The 21,614-nt window shown below is 37.6% G+C and overlaps 1 protein-coding gene across 29 annotated transcripts in view; it reads left to right on the forward strand.

Moving 5' to 3' along the window:
* The window catches only part of ZBTB20 (zinc finger and BTB domain containing 20), an 812,500-nt gene that overhangs the window by 435,736 nt on the left and 355,150 nt on the right, over nt 1–21,614 (forward strand). For all 29 annotated transcript variants that reach the window (XR_002338133.1, XM_021071270.1, XM_021071266.1 and 26 more), the window contains one exon: nt 8,397–8,444. The gene's annotated coding sequence lies outside the window, so the exon portion shown is untranslated. The remainder of the gene's footprint in view (nt 1–8,396; nt 8,445–21,614) is intronic.

The following is a 21,614-nucleotide window of genomic DNA, read 5'->3' on the forward strand; positions in this document are numbered from 1 at the left end:
CCCTCTTACTTCACAAGGGATTTGTATTAAATGGAATAATATCAATGAAGTATGTAGCAGATAATATGTTCTCAATAAATGCTAGTTTCCTTCTGGTCTATTAATTTTAATTAATTTTAAAAATAATGAATTAAATCTTCTAGTTGAAGTTCCTCCTCTCCCTTTTCACCACTGTGGCCTAGTATGGTACTTTAGACAGTATAGCCAATACTAGAGACGTCAGAGCAAGGATTTTTAAAAATTATATCTTATAGCTACCCTGAGAATGGGCTTATGAGGAGGAAAGACAGCTAAGGAAACCACGGTAATTTCTGCCTCCTATAATTGTAATGTTTTCTAGTTAGCAAATAATAATGGGAGACTTTTCAACAAAGCATTGCTGAAATCCTATTCACATCAATAAAGTGGAATGAAACATCTAGCCAAGTGTATACATTAAGCCTTTTAAAATAATAGAACATCCTTTTATCTCCCAATATCATGTCCTTCATTCCACAGGGGATGTTGCTCAGTTTAGCTCACTGTAGATCAGGCTCCTTGATTAGCACCTACTTTTTCTTAGGGAAAGGTAGGTGGTCAGAATCCAGATGTCATTGAAATGGCTGAATATTTGCTATATATGTTCTTTCCTAAAGAATAAGGTAGAAAATACCTCCCACTCTAAGATGGCTAGAGCTACATTTCAGCCTGGAGCTTTATCATTTTAGCTGAATTATAAACCCCATAAGAGTTAAGCTTTATAAGGGAGAAGATGATACAATCTAAATGATTCTGACAGCAAAGCCTCTGTTATACAGAGATCTCTTTCTCTGGTCTGAGTTCTCTTTTAACCAAGTCAGACTTTGCTTTCTGTATAACTGCAAATTTAGTATGCAACTCTCCATCTTTTTTTGGAATTGAGAGTTTTGCAGAAAACCAAGTTAAGGCACTAGGGTTTCTCTGGATCTTCTGCTGAGCCATAATCAACCTCGAAATAGTTGTGATGGTGGAATGGAAAGAAAGAAAAGGAAACAGAAAGGTGACCTGGAGTAGTGGGAAGATGACTGGTTGGGTCTGGAAATTGTGAGCTTTTTCTCTCTATCTCAATGAGATTCCTTATAGCAGGAGGCTCAGTCTCCTCCCTGCCAGTGCAGAAGTCCAGGCAGCTGTAAAACAGGCAAATCCTAGACCTAGAGTTTACCCTCAGGCTGTCAGTACCTTTTTGCAGTTTTTTTTGTTTTTTTTTTTTTTTGTCTTTTGTCTTTTTGTTGTTGTTGTTGTTGTTGTTGCTATTTCTTGGGCCGCTCCCGCGGCATATGGAGGTTCCCAGGCTAGGGGTTGAATCGGAGCTGTAGCTACTGGCCTACGCCAGAGCCACAGCAACGCAGGATCCGAGCCGAGTCTGCAACCTACACCACAGCTCACGGCAACGCCGGATCGTTAACCCACTGAGCAAGGGCAGGGACCGAACCTGCAACCTCATGGTTCCTAGTCGGATTCGTTAACCACTGTGCCACGACGGGAACTCCGTTGTTGCAGTTTTTTAATTTAAGTATATACCAAAGACCTGTGTATTATGCAGTACTAAATACAACCTTTTCCTTTATGGTTTCTGAGGATCTCAAAACACATAAACAAAAAATAATTTTTTGAGGAAGAATAATAAAGTTGGAGAAACAGATGAAAAATGAGAAAAAGGGAAGAATTTGAGGTCAGGTTTGGAGATAAATGAGTGAGAAATAGAGTAAAAGAGACTCTATCCAAAGATCTAAAGAGTAAGAGGAGAAAGAAAAGAGAATGAAGAGGAGACTCAGATTAAAGATGGAAAATTAATTATAACTCCGAGATGAACATTTTACATAATGTAAGGACTCCTTGGCTTTAAAAAAATATTTTGAAATCTTTATAGCATTTAAAATGATTTATTTTATGCAACTTTTGACTTATTTTGTGCTGTGGAGAAATGAACTCTGAGCTTTAGGTCCAAATCCCAGATCTATCTCAAAATATACATCCTTGAGAAAATTACCATATAAGCTTCAGCTTTATGTATTTTCATATTTAAAATGATGGAGCCAGGCACATTCTCATCCACTTTTAAGAATCTATGCAGTGAACAATAGCACGTGGGATGGTCTTGTTGATGTACTGTCAGGATGCTTATTGAATGGAGTTGCTGAATTAGATTAGATTATACTAATGATCAAATTAAAAAAAAAACTTTAAAAAAGTTTCACATGCTTAGTCCCACCCAGATTAGTTAACAAGATTGCAGTCCCACTTTATAAAAAGTACTATGGCTACCATTGCCAAAAACATTTTTATTTAAATCTTCAACTAGAATTTTTCTTTTTTTCTTCTTTTTGGCTTGCCTGTGACATGTGAAAGTTCCCAGGCCAGGGATCAAAGCCCTGCCATAGCCGCAATCCAGTAACAATGTCAGAGCCTTAACCCACTGTGCCACAAGGGAACTCCTTCAACTGGAATTTTTGAGAGCTTATACTTGCAACTCTTTCTCTAAAGGTCTTATTCTTCAATTAACTGAAAGATAGCATTTCTGACTTTCTAATCCAGAAATTTAAAACTCCTGTTTAACCAAGAAAATGGAAATCAGTACATTCTTGGTTGCCCTTCTATTAATTTAAATTTGCATAACCTAATCAAAACTCAACCTGCCTTGCCCTTCAACAAAAAGCTATATTCTCTCCCATTACTAAATGGCTACATTCTTCTCAGTATTTTTTAAAAGATGAATTATATTGCTCTCCCATGACTTTTTCTTTAGAATATGTCCATGGAAATTAAAATGGGCTTTTCTGTGCCCAAGACTGAAATGAAAAATAGTCCAAAGGGCTGGTGGAAATGGACACAAAACTTTGCCAATATTATCAGTATTACAATTTTTGTTAAGCTTTTTTTCCCTAATAAAATGAAACTAAAGTCACTGATCCCCAAATAACTGTTTGATACTTTACCTACATCATTATTTTGTCTGCAGTCTAAGTATAGCCTAAGATTTCCTGTAAATCATTGGAAAATATTTTCTGAGGCTTTTCTATCCTTTTTTTGCAGAGATATTTATTTCTCCTATAATCATTTTACTATTTCAACAAATATTTGCTGAGCATAAAGAATGTGCCAAACACTTTGCTAGGTGCCTAGGTATGAACCATGTATATACATGGCCATTGGTCATTAAAATATCCCCAGAAAATGGATGGAGTAGGCATCTGTTTATTATTTTCTAAGCCAAAAATGGGTGAAAAGAGAAAGTCATTGGATGATCAGAATTGAAACCCCAAACTCTTGTTCCTTCCTTTGGATGACCTCCTGTGATTTTTTTCCATTCATCGTTTACAAACACACATTCAGGAAGGGTACAAGTCCCCTGCCTTGCTCTCTAGCTGGCTGCTAATGAAGAGAACTTCTGTTTCTTTTTCTCATTTTGATGACTGTTCTGAGCCACAGGAGGACACTCAGGTACGGGATGGTCCTTGTTCAACAGCAGAGTCAAATTCGTCCTTACTTTCTAGCCTCGGCTTTGGGAACTCATTGAATGGCATGGGAAGCCCCTGGAAGCCTCAGAGGACTAGGGATGTCAGTAGTCATCCAGATCAGAAGTCAAATTTGAAATGCCCTCTGTAAGCACAGTATAGGAAAGTATTTAAATTTTGTTTACAAGCATGTTCATCAGTTTAGAGTCTTTCCTCATTGTCCATTTCTATTTCATTTTCCTACATTGGGCTGTTCTGTTTAGCCAAATAATGTGTGGCATATATTCTTCCAAAGTAAAATAGTGACCCATTCAAAGATTTCTAAATGCTTTCTTCATGAATTTTTAAAGGAGATGGCAAAATTGACACATTTCTTTGTCCTGTTGATATCCCTGTGTATCTTTCAAATGATATTTTTGACTAGGTAAACTAGTTGGACCATAGCATGGGCTATCACAGATACTGATTCCCAAATGCATCAAGAGAATAACAAATAGGTGCATATGGAGAAGTCTGATGGTTTAGTGGAATTGCTTTCAAGTAATTTGACACATTAGTACTTTCAGACATTCACCTGCCAGTAATCCTCATTAGAAATAAGATTGGAATATTGGGGTCACTAGCTCAAGTCCATTTTTCTGAGACCTGAACAATAACAGAAAGTCAGAGCTAGAGGGAATAAGAATGAAACTATTCCAGGCAGTAGAATTGTTTCTGTAAATGAGCTCTTGCTCCCATCCATTTTTTTCCTCCTTTTTTCTCTCCCTGCTTGTCTCTCTCTCTCTTTTTTCCTCCCTCCCCCTCCTGCTCCTTTCTTTTCGGTGTTCTGAATTCATTAGATGGCATAGTGTAAATCAATAGTAAACGCTAACCGCCTACTCTGTACTCAGTTACGCAACATCACATAACCGGTACACAGAGACAAAAAGGGAAAAAGCACACACAGCCTTTACATTCAAAAGCTCTTGCATAATTTTACTTTTCCACAGCCAAAAAGAAAAAAAAAGGAAATAACAGATGGGGAAAACTTACAGTTTTTTTTTCCCTTTTCTCAGACTGTTGAGAAGGGAGTTAGCTAACATCCATGACCATTTCTAGTTGCCCTGGGCTGCAGCAAAACATCCCATAATTGTCAGTGCCTTAAATGGCTTTAAAACAGAATTTTGTGACCCTCCATGATGTGGTAAATTTTCCAGGTAATATAGGGCTAAAATTATTCTGAGGTGTTTAACTCTGACTTGGTTTTCACTTATTTTGTGAAAAATCAACAACATTTAAAGTATGAAATGAATTTTAAAATAGAAAGGATAAGGAAGACAGCTGTGTGTGTGTATGTGTGTGTTTTCATTTGAAATGTATCCTGATGTAATATTTATGTAAAAAGCTGGTTATATAAACCTGGGTTTTCTCTTGCTTTTTACTGTGGGGGCTGTATAAAGCTCTACTGTTTTTTTCTCATGACAAAGTACATTCAAACTCCAGAGGCTAAATGAAAGAGAAAACATCTAGATGCTACAGCAGAGACACTTAATTCAAACTCCCTATAGAATCCACCCCTTAAACAAGAGTTCCATTTAAGAATCTGTAGTTTCTGGAATTCTCATTTAAAACTTTCTGTCACACTATTCCCTGGAACACCTTTAAGTCTCGAGTGTATAATAAAAGTTCTTTTTTTTCACTCTTTCTCTCTTTGTAGCTCTTCACTTCTTTCCCACATTCACTTTTTCACTGCAGTAACTCCCTTCCCGAATGGCAACACAGTGAGATTTGTATGAAGTTTATCAGTCTTCCTTCCCTGTTATAATATTTTGTTTCACTTAACTGACTGAGGTCCTCTGGGAATCAAGCATTTGTCTGATGAGGGAAGTTGGAGAACTTTGGGGGGTTGTTTTGTTCTTCCTTTTTAGTTTCTGCCTATCAGATGGTTTTAAAATGGATACAAAGTGCTAGATAGCACAGCATTAAACATTGTGAGCTTTCTGCTAGAAGAAAATAGGATCAGGTATGTGAGGGGTAGTGTGGGGATAGCTCTGAGTGTTCTCAATGCAGAGAAAGGTGAGAGTGGGCAGGAGAGAGGGTGGATCAGAGTAGGAGCTCCTGAGGCTCTTCCTCTTCATATGTTTGGGATCAGTATCATTCTTTAGGTCTCGCTTTACTTCTAGATGGTATGGCCCTGTGAAATTGGTTCATTTGGTTTTTACTGAAGGTAGGAGGTGAGTTTTTTTCTTTACTTTATAAAAAAGATTCAGGCTATTTCCTAGTTTAACTTTCTCTTATGTGTTAGCTATTGAATTTGAGATTCCTTTTGTATGGAAAATTCTTGTGCAGAAAGATAAAAATCAAAGCCAGGAGCTTTTGGTCTGGTTTTTCAGGTTTTGTTGCCTTAATATGTGGCCCTCTGTTGGGACAACTGAATGAGATCATCAGGGTTATCATATATCTGTATGTATGATGACACTGGGACATCTTTTGTTGTCTTAATATGAATAATGATTAAGCTAGCATATGTTTTTTTAAAGTATTTTACAAATACATTTCCTTTCAGCTATTTTTTTTCTTGGAAGAACCTGTAGCTTAGATAAATTTGTTTGTGGAAAAATAATGAAAATTCGTCAGAATATTCTCGTCTTTAAGCAGGATATTCACACGTATATTCATATTTTTCCTGTGTCCCTATTCGTGAGTTATAGCTGAGTGTGGATTCCAATGGGCAGTTTTGGTTGTGTGTACCTGATTATCAAAATGAATTTTGCACCATGTAAAATGTTTCTTTATAATTAATTTTAATGTGATTAATTATCCGTAGCCAAGCACTTATTTTTGGTGTATGGTTCTGTATACAGGGAGTCATTTAGAATACTCTGATATTTTCACATGGGTTTGCCTGGATGTAAAAAACAAAACAAAACAACTTAGACCTCTGTACAGGAGCATTTTCTTGATTATCAAAAATAGTTGGAGCCATCTGATTAGCAAAGAATAGAGGAAAATGTCTTTGAGTAAGAGGACTTTTATTCCTGCCTCAGTTTATCGGAATAGCTTCCAATTCCATCTTGATGGGTTTTTGCACTTTCTGAACCAAACTCAGGGCAGAACTGACCTTTCAACACCCAATGAATGCCAACTGATTCTATTCAGCCTTCATTTTCACTTGTAACCACAGACCTGGGAACATGTAGGCTACTTCCAGTTTTTCACCCGCAGTATGGAATCTGGGCTTCAGAAGGGCTGGAATGCCTAAACTTTCTATTCCCAGGGTGTGCAAGAAGCTAGGACAAGTTTTAAACATTTTTCTAATTTTTCAGAGGTCTTTCAAAACTCTTTTAACCTGGTTTCTCGTTGCTGTTGGCAGTAGTAATAGATATTTTTAAATATTGCAACAAGAACCTCAGTCACTGACTTACTTTTTCAAGAAGAATCACTCTAGTTGTGCCTGGCACATAGTAGCTGCTTCATAAATAATTTACCATGTTTTGGTGAGCTGTAGTGGCTGTTCCCTCATAATGTTTGTGCAGGTAAGCAGTAAGCCATGCTGGTAATAAAGGGGTAAGATGAAACCAGATACGGTGGTGCTCATCAAGCCTCAGCAAGGGACAGACTATCCATTTTATAAGAAAGCTCTTATTAGCCTGTCTTTATCTTTATGAAAGCAGCAAATTGCAGAAAGAAATTTTATATCTTTCCTAGGGGACCTTTTCAATGGTCAGTGCTGCACAGATCATTGGATCATTTAAAAAACATAATTTTGAGCAAGGCAACTTGGTGATCCCGGTCAAGTTCCATCTGCAAATGTGTTACATCCACATGATTCTAGGTCTCAAATATACTCCCCTTACACTCTGCCACAGGGTCCTTTGAATCCTAACTTTTCTCTTTTTCCCTAGGTAATTGTTTTTTAGACTTCTTTTATTTATATAGGTCATAGGATGATGACAACAGACAACTTTCACACAGAATTCTTTTACATAGTGTTTCATTACTTTTAGCTACTATAATTCCTGATCTTTCTAAATCACTTTTGGCTTAAGTTATGCTGGTTATTTCAAGGCTTCATTCTGGTGGTGATATTAGGGGTGGGAGGTGATCTCTGGTAAAACCACCTATGGTGTCTCCATTATAAAAGCAGTGAAAAGACATGCATGTGGAGTTATTGATAGACTGCTGCTCATTAGGGAAGCAGTTTTTAAAATGCAGATTATATAATATTTGGGGATTTTGTTGCTCTACAAGAGAAGCTTTTTAAATGTTAATTTGGAGTTTGTTTTGTTGCTCTGTGACTTAGCATAAAAGGTTTTGGTTTTAAAAGGTTTCAGTTCACTCATTGCAGTTGCTTTACAGGACTTGGAATGTAATGCTATACATTTATTTCTACTCATGAAAGAGGATAAGGCCAGTAACTCACAACTCATGAAACCAGGGGTAAATAATCCATAGCTTGTTCTACCACCATTGCCACAGTATTTATATCTAGAACACAAGTAACAAACAACCCAAAACAAGGAGAAACCAGTTTGTTTTTATTTACCAAATGTTTAATCAAAAGTACAGTAAAGTTCAAATGGAGCTGCAAATCCTGGTGGTTCACAATGGTTTGATTTATTTTTTTAAACAGACCATGGATAATTAACCATAAAACATAACTTTCTCAACACAAGTTACAGTGAATTACAGAAATAGGCAGCAAGTCATTCACAACTGGTTGCAACTGGTTCGAGCCTTAAAGTTAAACACACAGGCAGCTACAAAAGCACTTTCTTAGGGCACAGATGTATTTTTGTTCCTGAAGTGGAGCATCCTTTACTTTTTATATACTATCAGTATATCAGTATCCTGAGTGAGAAGTAAATGGGCTATTTTCTGTGATTGTAATGTTGTCATGCATTTATTAAATGCCTAACATTGATGGTACTCTTTTCATTTCAGAATGTTTCACCGTCACTAACTGGATATTCCTCGCAACATTGCTGTCTGGTAAGCAACTTTCACCATCTCTAAACAGTGATCCAAAATACTGAGGTGCAAAGAAGTCAAGTATATTTCTCCCAAACTCAAAAAGAATTAGACCTAAAGATGTGTTGAGCCTACCACCTCTTGAACAGAATGCATTTTGACACTGGTGAAGGGTACCTATTTCATATTCTAGTTGTTCATTTGAAATACCATCATTTAGAATAAGAAGTGTGATCTTGAGAACCTGTTGTCATGGATTTCAACAGATTTCTCACAGTGATTTTGCTATCTTGGGTGAAGTATTCAAAGGACTTGCTCCAGAGGCATGTGTGTATTTCCTAGAGATACCTGAGTGGACAGAGGAGGTGATGTGATGAAATGGGGCACTGATGTTTCCCATGTGGAACACTGGATGCTTTGGCTTTAGGCAAACAAAACCTTCCAAACATATTTTATGATGTTTTGAACTACCTGTTACTATTCCATGAAATGCTACAAATTTGAAATGCATTTGATTCATTTGGATCAGTTTTAAAATCAGACATGATTGCTCTAGTGTATACCCACAAGCATGGGGACATGAACAACCATACTTCCCCCCACCACCAACAATGTAACCGGCCAAGTAAGAGGACCTACCCCAAAGCTGAGAGAGAGCCTAGGTTTGCAACTTTGAGGTCTATGTGTCTTTTAGTGAGAATCTATAAAGTTTCAAAATTCGGTGTTTCTAGAAATCTTGAGATTTCAGTGGCTGGGAGGAGAGTGCAGGTCAGGACTGAGGGCATATTGGTAGAGCATCATCAAGTCAGATCCTGAAAGAGTCGAGTTTGCTAGAGACTGACCTGCACAGAAACCTACTGGCAAATACACCAGAGAGGGAGGAGGAGTGAAGGGGAGACTTGCCTAGCATCTGAATGCAGTCTGCCTGGCTCTAGCCAGGCCTGTTTAGTCATGAACAGCCTATTCATCCAAACCTTTAAAACTTAACACTCTTGACTTTACTGTATATGAATTTGCATAAAATGAGGAAAATAATCTCTTGGGTAATACAGATAGCTTTCTTACAGAAACTTTCCATATCCATTGCACATAATCCACAGTTATCTCTGTATTTTTATTTCTAATTCTGTTGCACATCTATCTGTCTCTCTGAACTTATCTCTCTCACTAGTGAAGGGCACAAGGCTTTAGGATTGTAACCCCTCTCCCTTCCCACTCCCACTAAAGCTTTACTTGTTATGTTGCCCAGAAAGAAACTCATGTCAGTCTGAGTGTCAAGAGCTCAAGGGACAGACTCATTTGGTAACTTTTATTTGTCATTCCCTTTGCATTCATTGCAAAAACGATCTCATCACAAAATGGCCTGAATTTCACACTCTTTCTGGCTTGCAAAGAAGCCAGTTCCTCCCCTATTTCTATCCAACACACAGAAAGCTCTTCATGTTTCTATGATCAGATAAAATCTGTATTGATGTTTCTTTTCCTCTGGGTGAATTTCACTTCTAGGGATGAAGATTTAAACTATCAGGCCAATGCTGTATGTTTGTAGTTTCTGTGTTTTAGTAAATGAAAAGCTCCTTGGGAAAGGAGAGCACATCTTATCCACTAATGAATAAATATTTATTTTCATTTTAAAATGATACATGCTTATTAAAAATAATTTGGAAAAACACATTGGAGTAAAATGAAGAAAAATTAAAGTAATTATTTCTATAATTTAAATCCAATCATTAATAACCATTTGATATATTTTCTTACTCTCATTTTCCCCTGAGGATGTATTTTTTAAAACATACTATAATTGTACTTTCCATATAATTTTATGTCCTACTTTCAAAATTTAACCTAAGAATTCTACATGTAATTACACAGTCCTTATAAACATCATTTTAAATAAATATATACTATTTCTGAAGAGGAATAGCTTGCTTAACCTAAGTGTCCAACAAGAGTATTTTTGTTTTGTTTTGTTTTCACTTTTTGTTTCCAAAATTTCTTACACATAAAAGTAAATGAATCAGTCAATAAATGATGAGTAAATGAATGAAAGTTCAAATCAGTATACATTTAAAATTTATTATGGGGAGTTCCCGTTGTGGCACAGTGGAAATGAATCCGACTAGGAACCATGAGGTTATGGGTTCGATCCCTGGCCTCGCTCAGTGGATTGAAGATCTGGCATTGCCGTGAGCTGCGATGTAGGTCGCAGGCACAGCTCAGATCTGGCATTGCTGTGCCCATGGTGTAGGCTGGCAGCTTCAGCTCCAATTTGACCCTTAGCCCAGGAACCTCCATATGCCGAAGGTGCAGCCCTAAAAAGCAAAATAAATAATAAAATAAAATAAAATTTATTATGAAAAAATTTAAATACATGAATGTATGCAGATTACTACAGTGAACTCTCATGTCACCCAGCTTGCACAGTGATTCATGGCCTATCATTTTCCCATGTTACCACCATGTTATTTTGAAGTGAACTCCAGTCATCAAGCATTTAGTCCATCAATATTTCGGGCCTGTCAGACCTTTTTCCATGTTAATATTAAAAACATTCAGATAAATAGTTCTAATGATTGTATATAGGGGTATTTTTCTTCTGAATATACTGTCATCGTATTTTCCAAAATATAGCAATTAATCATAAAATCTCATTGATGTTTCGTAGGATCCTTAGTCATACTGCAAGCCAAAGGGCAGTTTGATTAACTGTGTAGACATTTTACAGATTTGTCTGGGTTTCTTGAATGAACTTTTTTTGGGGGGGGTATTTTTTTTAACTTGACTCAAATTTGGGATAATAATTTGCATGCTAGATCAATGCAGCATTAATTATTCTCATTATTGGATATGTGCTGTGTTACATACAATTTCATATTTGACGTGAAAGGGGAACAAAGCCCTCTGACAACTTAGAAGTCCAGTGTGGCTGCAGCCAGCCCATCCTAAATAAATATGGTGAACTGATTTAAACCAAATGTAATACTGCATTTAAAAATATATAGTTTCTTAAGGTATATTGGCAGAAACATAAGGGGGCACTTAGGAAGCCCAAAAAGGGAAGAATTATACACTAATAGCCTGAATTATTTTTTTTTAAAAAAGCACTATGTTTAGGGAAGTGGGGGTGAAGGAAGATGGTTCATTGCAGAACCCAAGAGCATTCACTGCCTGTGTGCCTCTGTGTATTACTCAGGTTTATCCTGAGAATATTTAAAGAGCCCTCTCTGGGCCAGCTTCCCCTGTCTAGACCAGCTCCTTTACATCCAGAGCCACGAGGTGGAATGCTCCATGTGAATTGTCTATCCACAGAAGACCAGTTGTGAGGGGTTTGTCCTGCCTCGCTCTTGTTGACCTGCAGGTCAGTGACTGTTCCAACAGGTGTATTCCACTCATCAGAGATTCAGGATGTGAGTAACTGCATAACATCCTGCATCAGTATAAACTGGATTTATGTGTTACTCAGGTCTATTTAATCTTAGGAGCACATTTTCCATTGGCCTCGAAAGTGAGTAGCTAGAATATTGATGTGCCTAACCCTTGGGGAAGAAAAAAAAAGAGCTTCTCCACTGCACTAAATCTCTAGAAAAATATGAGGGTTTACAGTATGGACACATACAAAATATTTTCCAACAAAGTTGGAAGAGGAAAACACATGGAAAAAAAAAGAAAGAAAAGAAATAGCATAAGCAATAAACTATCCCAAGCAAACAGAAAGCATCTGTAAAAATTGCCAGACTAGATGGTGTAAACAATAAAACTGCTTTTTCTTTCCATCTCATTCCTTTTCCCCCCACAGCTTTTGATTATTTCTCTTTCTCCTTTTTTCCTGGCCTGGGATTACCATCATTAAAATATCTTCAAAAGGTCAGGAATGCATCTGAAGGCGTGGTGTGGAAGCAGGTATTCTAAGGAAAGATAGGTGCGAGCTGGTGACCATACTCTTTTAAAGCTGCAACGGTATTTTACCATAACCCATCTTACCCATATTTTGAAACAGCTAAACTTTCCATCATTATTTTTAGATTGGCATTGACCACACAATGACTGAAATAAAGGCATAAGTTTTCACTTGTTCCTGATCTTTTTCTTACCTGTGATGTTGGATTATGTAGCTCATGTCATAAACCTAGAATATAAACTGACTTGTAAAGAGAAGCCTAAGTTTGCTTACAATTTTTTCTACCTCCAGTATTATACCTAAGTGAATCTTAAATATCTCATCATGATAACAGCTATAATTATTACTGTTATTATTATTATTAATGGTAGCATTTGCTTCTCGGTGTCTGCATGTGGCATTTTCTTATTGTTGGCCTTTGGGTCTGGCCTTTATTCAATCCTTGTTATAAAACAACATGCCTTTGAATAAAATAATGTTCCATATTCTCTACCTCCTTCCTTCTAGTTTAGTTCATAATCACGTCTGGATGATTACGCTTAAATAGGGCAAGGAATCCTTTGTGAATGCCTCTAGCAAGCCCGGATTTTCATTTGAGACTTAAATACAGATAGTTGGGAAAAAAAAGTTCTGTTCATATCATCAGACCCATGTTTAAAGAAGTTGTCGTATTTTCTGGATAAACTTTATTACGCATATAATACACCATCATGCACAATTAATGTGAGGATGGGGATTGTGGCATCCTTTTCCTGAGATTAACTTTAGTGATTCTGCCTTACCTGGAGTGGTGAGAGAAGGATGAAAACTCCACTCAAGGCAAAGATATTCAAGGAGATGATTTTGCAGCTAGCTCAGTCCTTTCACATTGGAAATGCTGCGGAGTCTTCATTTGTTTACCTCCCACTAGAGATTACTCAGTCTATGGTATAAAAAACTTCTTTTGGAGATAGTCTTCTTTTGGGGAGACTGCCCCATTAGCAAACCATGCTAGGCTCCAGAGAGAATTCCTTCTATTTGTCCTATCTTATTCCATGAGATATTCTTAAGGTGCTGTTGATGTATACTTTTTTTATCAAAAGTAATTTTCTTGCTGAGTTTTTGACAGACATTCTATGCATCAACCTAATGTTTTTGTCATGTGGAGCTCTATAACCTCTAAATGCTAAGGTTAAAGCATTGTATAATTAATTATTCAAAGACATTTTAGCCCTTAACTCTTTCTCTCTCTTTGTCCACAAACAAGTTGATTGGTTAATCATATCTTTGTTTATTTTTATTGTTGTTGCTGTGCACATTGCACATAAAACAGGAAAGAGGAAAGGCTATTTGTAAGAGGTAATTATAATGACAAGATTGTACTTTCTTTAACTGTTCTCATTTTCTAATGTTTGATTACATCAAGACCTGCACTCTAAAAAGTGTTTCAGTTTTGCTCAGAAAATGACACAGTAGAAAGATAAATCTAGTCCAATAAAGTGATGTCAAGCACAACTTGGCACAACTGTTATTATATCAACAATTCATTCAAACTCTATTCCTCCACTCAGGTGGGACTTTAATTTCTGGCCATCCTTTGGTAAGGATCCAGAACAAGGAAGAAACAGACTACTTTTGAGACCCTTCAAGATCTAATCTTTTATGAAGACATGATATAGGTCTAGTGGATTCTTAGGAGCCTGTATTATTTCTGGGATGGCTTATCCTGCCCCCTATAGAACCAGAACTCAAGTGGTTTTCTGCAAATTAAATAAAAAACCCAGAGGTTAAATGAATCTTTAAGATTGTTTCCAGATTACCATTCACCAAATTTTTATTGATGCTTACTATATGACAGGTACATGTGAACCTATTTCTTTGTTTTATTTTTTTTTTCTCATTGCCTTCTAATTCCTTCTACTTTTTTTATTTATTTATTTTCCCCTTAAGCAAGGAGAAATCTTATAGATTGTCAGAGCCCTGTGCCATTTGCATGTAACCAAAGATTCAGTCCTTTCCAGGAACTCTGGTTGTCAACCCATGATTTTGCCTTTGTCTTTTCTCATAGTTGTGCCTGTGGCGCCTGTCACTAGCAGTCAAATAAGGACACTTTTACCATTCTCTCCTGCTGCTCTACTTTTTTTTTAGTGCCCGTACATGAATTTGTTATTCTTTATAATTCCCTTTGAAGTTGGAAATCTAAGGGGAATCTAAAACCGACCAGATGTTTCTGCTGCTGGAGAGGGAAGAGAATAAGGATTAAGTTTAACAAAAACTTGGTCTCTAGGAAAAAAAAAATCACTTCAGCTGGAAATAACCATTAAGTGCACTTATTTTCTACATATCTGTTAATTTATATTTACTAGTTCTTTGTAGACAATATCACCTATCGGTTTTCTCTGGGGGAAAAAATCATAAATTTTAAGAACAAATAGATTCATGTTGGGGTTTGCTCAGGCCTATTTCCCTTTTAGAATTTTAGCTCTCTTGCCCTACACGTCCCCCTGGACTGCCTTATGCTTTACAGTGAGTGTTTTCTGTTATGTTGTTGTCATTGTAGGCCCTATTGTTGAAGCATCACTATCATGTCCCATCAGGCTGGGAGGCCAAATCTGCAAACTTTCCTAAGAGGGGTGAGGTCAATATGGCCTGCGGTTAGGGAGGGAAAGAAAGGAGATTTGCCAAAGTGCTGAGCTTTTATGGAGAACTTCATTCTCTTTAGAGATCTATAGATCAAAACAAGGACAAGAGTGTTTAGGAGGGGAAAGGAAAATCTTGTGGTCTTTCAGGAATACAGATGATATTGCTGAAAAAGTGTGAATAAACAGGTTAGGAGATAGAAAATGATAAGTATATGAAAGCACAAGAGGAAAAAAAAGACGTCATCTGTGAGATGACATTTCTGGGGCCTTTGACGCTAGATGTCCAAGGCTTCAGGCCCTGGTATAAGGGAGAAAATGTTAAAAAAATAAAATAAAATTGGAGAAGAGTCTTAGAAACCAATCAGGATGTTTTGGTGGTATGCATAGTACTTCACAAAAGCATTGGACTGCAGAGATGTACTCTTTATTTACTTGCTCGCTTCCAGTACAGCATCTGTCACACTATCCCCTTACACTGCTCTCTGGATTTCCCAGGTTTCCCTAGGCTTCTAGGAGGACAGAGAAATCTATGAAGAACTGCTTTGTACCCCTTACCTTGCTCAGTGGATAAACGTTTAGAAACATTTCCCACAGCTCATGAGGGATGAATATTCACAACTCATGTTCTATTGCCCTTGCCTATCTTGTTTTTAAATAGAAAGTCTGAGTCCTCGGTAATTATATTAAGCTTCTTAAGCAGCATATATCAATTGCATACACCATTTTAAGCATTTTTTTCGGCCTTTTGAAAGAGAGAGTAGGGGAAGAGACAGAGAGAAATCACTTAGCAGCTGATTCACTTATTTTAAGCAGCTTTCCCCATTTTAAAATATAAAAAATTCAGGTCCTGGAACATTGGGTTATTTGAATGTTCTGTAAGGATTTGAAAAGAGATTTTTTTAAAATCATATGTTCCACATTCAGGGACCCAGATTTTCAATTTAGTCCTTTAAAAAAAAAAAAAAGTTAAAATAAGGGAGTTTCAATCTAAACTGTTTCTTTTTCATTTATTATTATGATTATTATTCGTCAAAGCAGATAGTATGAAAAGCATTTAAGTTGGTCTCACTTATGGCAGAGCTTAACTCAATAATCCAAGACTTGGAACTTGGTATTTCAATAAAGAAAACACTGTTTGAGGTATTTTCCATTCAAACCAGCATCAAAAGTTTTTTAATTAACACCATCAGAAATTAATGGGCTAAATGCAGGACAGGGTTCCTACATACCCCACCACTGGGAACAAGACAGCAAGAGGAACCCATTGAGCACGTTTGTATTTTGTCCTGTGTTTTTATTTACTCCTTGAACTGAGTCCCAGCTGCACATTCCGGGGGCAGAGCAGCAGAGTGAAACCTGTGAGGGCCGCTCCACCCTAGCACTTTCACTTTGCTCACTGATTATTGTCCAGAGTTCTTTGTGATTGTAATTGGTTAGAAAGTTTGAAATTAGCAAGTCCTTGTCAGCCCAGGAAAGCTTTGAAATCACAAGGTTTGATACAGCCATCAAGCCTGTGGAAACCTAATGGCTTATTGGGTTGAGAGCCTCAGAGGCCTGAGCAGAGCACTCTCGCCCTAAGGCTTGGCCCCAGTCACCATCCACCACCCTCCAGAGCTCCCTGTCTTAGAGGATGGCTTTGTTTGAGGCCCTTTCTTTTCCATCACTGAAGCCTCTTTCAGGACGAACAGACTGGACTGACTACTAGGCTTGGGAAGAATGAGAGCAAATGGAGTGGTGAAGAAGAGGATCAAGAAAAAGGGAGGAAGGAGAAGGGGAAGAAAAAGCATAAAGGGAAAAGGAAGTGGCATATTAAATGGAAAGAGCTTTGTAAATATTGACATTTAGTTTCTGTGCAACTGGATTGGATGTCTCAGAATGGAACTCACTGACGGAACCTAAATGGTCCCTGGGGCTCTTTTCTTCCCTAGAACTTTTTATTTATTTATTTATTTTGTCATTTTAGGGCCGCACTGGCAGCATGTGGAGGGTCCCAGGCTAGGGGTCTAATCGGAGCTATAGCTGCCAGCTTATGGCAGAACCACAGCAATGCTGGATCTGAGCCTCGTCTGTGACCTACACCCACAGCTCACAGCAATGCCCGATCCTTAACCCGCTGAGCGAGGCCAGGGATCGAACCTGCAACCTCATGGATCCTAATCAGATTCATTTTTGCTGCACCACCATGGGAACTCCCCTAGAACTTTTTAAAGACTTGCCCACTCGTGGTCAAAGGGAAGCTACATATGTTCATATAAGGGATCATAATGTACCCACGCTACCACCACCACCACAACCACATTTTCTAGGGATTAGGAATACAGTCATTTCCTTTATACATTATAATAGAAGGATGAAGGGTCTATAAATTCTTCTCCTGTAACCATAAAAATATCTTACTGTTTAACCTTGTGATCTAGGTCCTTGAACCAAAATTCTCCAGAAAACTCCTATGCTGCATGGTAAATTGCAAAATAAACTCACCTTCAGCTTTACAGTAACAAAGGAACTACTTGGACAGGGTTAATGAAAGTAGATATTGTCAAGGATGAAATGTTTATAGAAGCTTAAAGGTCTTAATAACGTTCTATAAATCTTCTCATTTAGTTGAAAGACTTCAAGCTTAATACATTTAGATGCAATCCTTAACCTTTTCCTATTTCTCCTCTACTTTAATACAAAACAAAACAAAATACAAACCAACTACGATGGCACAGATAGTATTGCCATGAATTCAGAATGTCAGGAAATTTTCAGTAGGCCCAGTCATGACAAAAAACAGGAAATTTTCAATAGGCCCAGTCATCACAAAATGTTTCACCATTTTTTGAAAAGCTCCCTAAAGGAGTTCAGAGATTTCTCTCCTGAAACACAGGGAGATCGATATATATGAACTCCTAGAGAATAATTGTTGAATGAGTGTCAGCATTTTCCTAAGAACTCCTAAGAGTCCAATCTTGACATCATAGCCAGAGAATCAGGTAAGCCAACTAGCAATTTACCATTTTTCTACTGTTTCTTAGCTGAACAGTGTCAGGGTTGTCATCCCAAAGTTTGGCTTCTTGCAGGAGTCAGAGACATTTTACGTGGAATATAATTGATTAAACCTTGTCCCAAACCATCCTTTTGATCAGCTTATGCTAGATCAGACTGCACGTACTGTGCCACACCCCCAGGAACCTCTATGGGCTGCTCTAGCAGGTGTGTTGAGCCCTCTCTAGTTATCCCGCAGCTCACCTCTAGTTTCGGCCACTCTGAAGCAGTTCTCTGTTAGTCCAGACTCCTGCCTCAATGGTCTTTTCCACAGTTTGCCCCAGGGCCTTTTCAAGTGCTGGGAGAGTTCAGTAAGTCTACAGTGGAATGGGGAGCTAGATTAGCAGCTTAATTCTCTGTGGTGGCAGCTCTCAACCAAAGGAGGAACAGATCTGGAAAAAAAAAAAGTTTCAGCCTCCATTTCCCTTAGCTGGATACTTCTGGAAGCATTATGTGTAAGTCTCAGCGGTTCCGATGAAGTCACACTGCTAGTGGCCTCTTTGATACACCCTTATTATTGTCAGTGCTCCTCCTTGACTCATTCTCATCACTCCTTCACTCCTGCCTTCTGAGGTCACTTTCCCAATTACCATGTGCACCTAATTCCGAGTCTCAGACTCTTCTTCTTTGGAGGAAACCCAAATGAGACAGGTAGTCTGATTTTTTTGTTTGTTTTAATCAGTCAGTTCACAGCATCTTCTTCTCTACTGTATACTACTCCCATTGACTTTTTGCCCATTTCATAGCCTGATTCCCAAAGCTAGATAGAAGCCTACTTGCTCACATCAATAGATTGTACTATTTAGAGGAGAACCATTGTTTAGTCATCTGTAATCTCCTATATCTAGCACTGCCCCAACACACAGTAGGTGCTCAATTAATATTTGTTGGATGAATGAATAAATGCATAATCTACAAAATGATTTTTATTTCCAGTAATGTAATAAATACTGGTGTGTTTCAGTCAAGTAAGATGTGTTACTATAGATATGTTGCTGTTAATACATTTTTGAAGTAGGAATTCCTGTCATGGCTCAGTGATTAACTAATCTGACTAGGAATCATGAGGTTGTGGGTTCCATCCCTGGCCCCCCCCAGTGGGCTAAGGATCCAGCATTGCCATGAGCTGTGGTGTAGGTCACAGACGTGGCTTGGATCCCGCATTGCTGTGGCTGTGGCGTAGCCTGGTGGCTATAGCTCCAACTAGACCCCTAGCCTGGAAACCTCCATATGCCACAGGTGTGGCCTTAGAAAAGACAAAAAAAGAAAAAAAAGAAAAAAAGGAAAGAAATTTTTGAAGTATCTATATATGATTTATTCTTTTAAAAATCAAATTAAAACAAATGCAAGATTGTCCCTGCAATAAATACTCATACACATTTTTTTCTAATGTGCTTTGTTAAATGGGATAAAATGAGTAATACTGTAGTTTGTACTCCATAAATTTCAAATAACCCTAGGTAAATTCATGAGAATGTGTTAGAATCCAAATAGCATCTTTCTTGCACATAAAGTGGGAAAGATAAAGTTGAGTACCTCAGAGTAGTACTGTGGGAATGGTGGCAGTATCTGCCACCATTTGAAGTATCTGATTAAATTCAACAAACTTTTGAATTACTCTTGTTTTGGGTTATCTGTTGCTGTGATTATGTGAATCTAGTCTGGAATGAGACATAGTGAAGTCCTGTTGATGTCTGTTTTCTAGACAGAACTATAAGACCTGCTATATCTATAATCTCACCAGGAAAGAGTCTGCCTTCTGTGAGAGAGATTAATGAGGCTCCAGAAGACAAATAACAATGAGATAGAGTGTTCAAAACTCTCTTTTTGCATCTCTGTGTCCAAGACACGAACATTTAAAAGTTACATTTAGCATGCAGTGACCAAGATAATCACCCTAACACCACGAACCTCCTTCTTTGTAACCAACATCCCAGTCTGGATGGAAGAAGAAGGACCCTTCTGGAAAAGGGCTTTTGATTTTCCACATAGTTTATTTTGGCTCCATGAGAGTACAAAAAGATGTGATGTTGCATGTTAGCTGTACTCCTCCATGGAAAAAAAAAGATTTACGTCTCTACTTTTAGAAAAATGTCTTCAACTTTTATTCTAGGAGGATTAAATTATTGAAAATTACCGAATTTGTCTGAAAAAAAAAAAAAGTATGTGTTTCAGGAAGGAGTGGTGATTTCCATTTACTTTCTTAACATTCACTCTGGCCCCTGAAGAACTATAAAATTATAAATATTAAGAAACATTGTCTTCAAGAAAAGTCAATTCCCTGATCTGCTCTTTTCCAAATTGGACATATTTGGCATTTGTACTATGCCTTCAGCATAGTTTTCTAAATACTTGCATCTTTTCTGCAGTGATTATTGATCAACTTCCTAGGAAACCCCTTTCCACACTAGTGGTGTTTTCCAGAAAAGTATCTGCTCAATTGTGAGAGATCTAAAATGACACTCTGAGACAGTGATTATAATGGCTGATGCTATTTGTGTTCTGGAGAATTTGTGGTTTTATACAGTGTGTAGTTTGCCAAACTGTGTGGGATGGTTATTGATCCCCTCAGGGAGACCTAGTGGCAACTGGAGCTCCAAGGGTTAGTCATATCTAGCCCAGCAGAGCCTCCTCTAAGGCTTTAAATCCCTCCGGGTTTATCCCAGCAAGCAAGCAGTCTGTGTGGGCCATGACATGACAAAGGTTGAGAAGTACTGTTTATGGACTGAATGTTCATGCCCCCCACGTCCCCCCTCCCCCCAGTTCACATGCAGAAGCCCTAACTTCCAATGTGATGGAAATAGCCCTGTGCTTGGAACTTTATTCAAGCCATCACATTAAATAACCTACCAGCTTAAAGAAGCAGTATAGCGTGATGGTTAAATTCTGTGGGCCATAGGCAGGAAAGTCTGACTACATAGCCACTTTCTAGCTTTGTGACTTTGAGGGAAAGTGTATCATCTTCTCTTTGGCTTGGTTTCAATACTGCAAAGTGATAACAGTAAAAGTAATAGCACTCACCTCCAAAAAATTGTTGGAAGGATTACATGAGTGAATAATCAAAATGTTTATAACAATGGTAAGTGCTTAATAAATAATACCTATTTTTCCCTACTTTTTGATACTAACATTAAAGTCTCACTTTCCCATGGATTGTTATATATTTTATATAATTTTAAAAAATATCTTGTTTTTAAAATATAACTCTGCATTATTTTCACCTTCTTTGATTTAGAAGTAGGTTCTAAGAAGAATTAATGTAATATAAGTGGAAAAGTCTAAGGTCTCTAAGCTTCTTAATTTAGGCTCTCCAGCCTCCTAATATTGTGGCCTCTGTGAATTAAGATTCTCATTCTCGGTTATGCTTTTATTTTAAATGGATAACTATCATAGCCATCTTAGTGTTTTTTATGAGGACTTAAATGAGATAATATGTTTGGAGTCTACAACCTTGCCTAGACAATATTTTTGTAAATGTTAGTCTTTTCTCCCTTGTGTTGCTATGAAGTTGTTTGGTTTGTTTTAACAACTTGTATCTCTGGGCAGGTAATTCATATACTTCTGCTGATACCACAGGCATTCACGCATTAGTTTGAGAGAATCAATAAATTCTTACAGGCTGTACAGAGGCAGTGATGTTAA

This window comes from Sus scrofa, chromosome 13, assembly GCF_000003025.6.
Source record: "Sus scrofa isolate TJ Tabasco breed Duroc chromosome 13, Sscrofa11.1, whole genome shotgun sequence".
In the NCBI taxonomy this organism is placed as follows: domain Eukaryota; kingdom Metazoa; phylum Chordata; class Mammalia; order Artiodactyla; family Suidae; genus Sus; species Sus scrofa.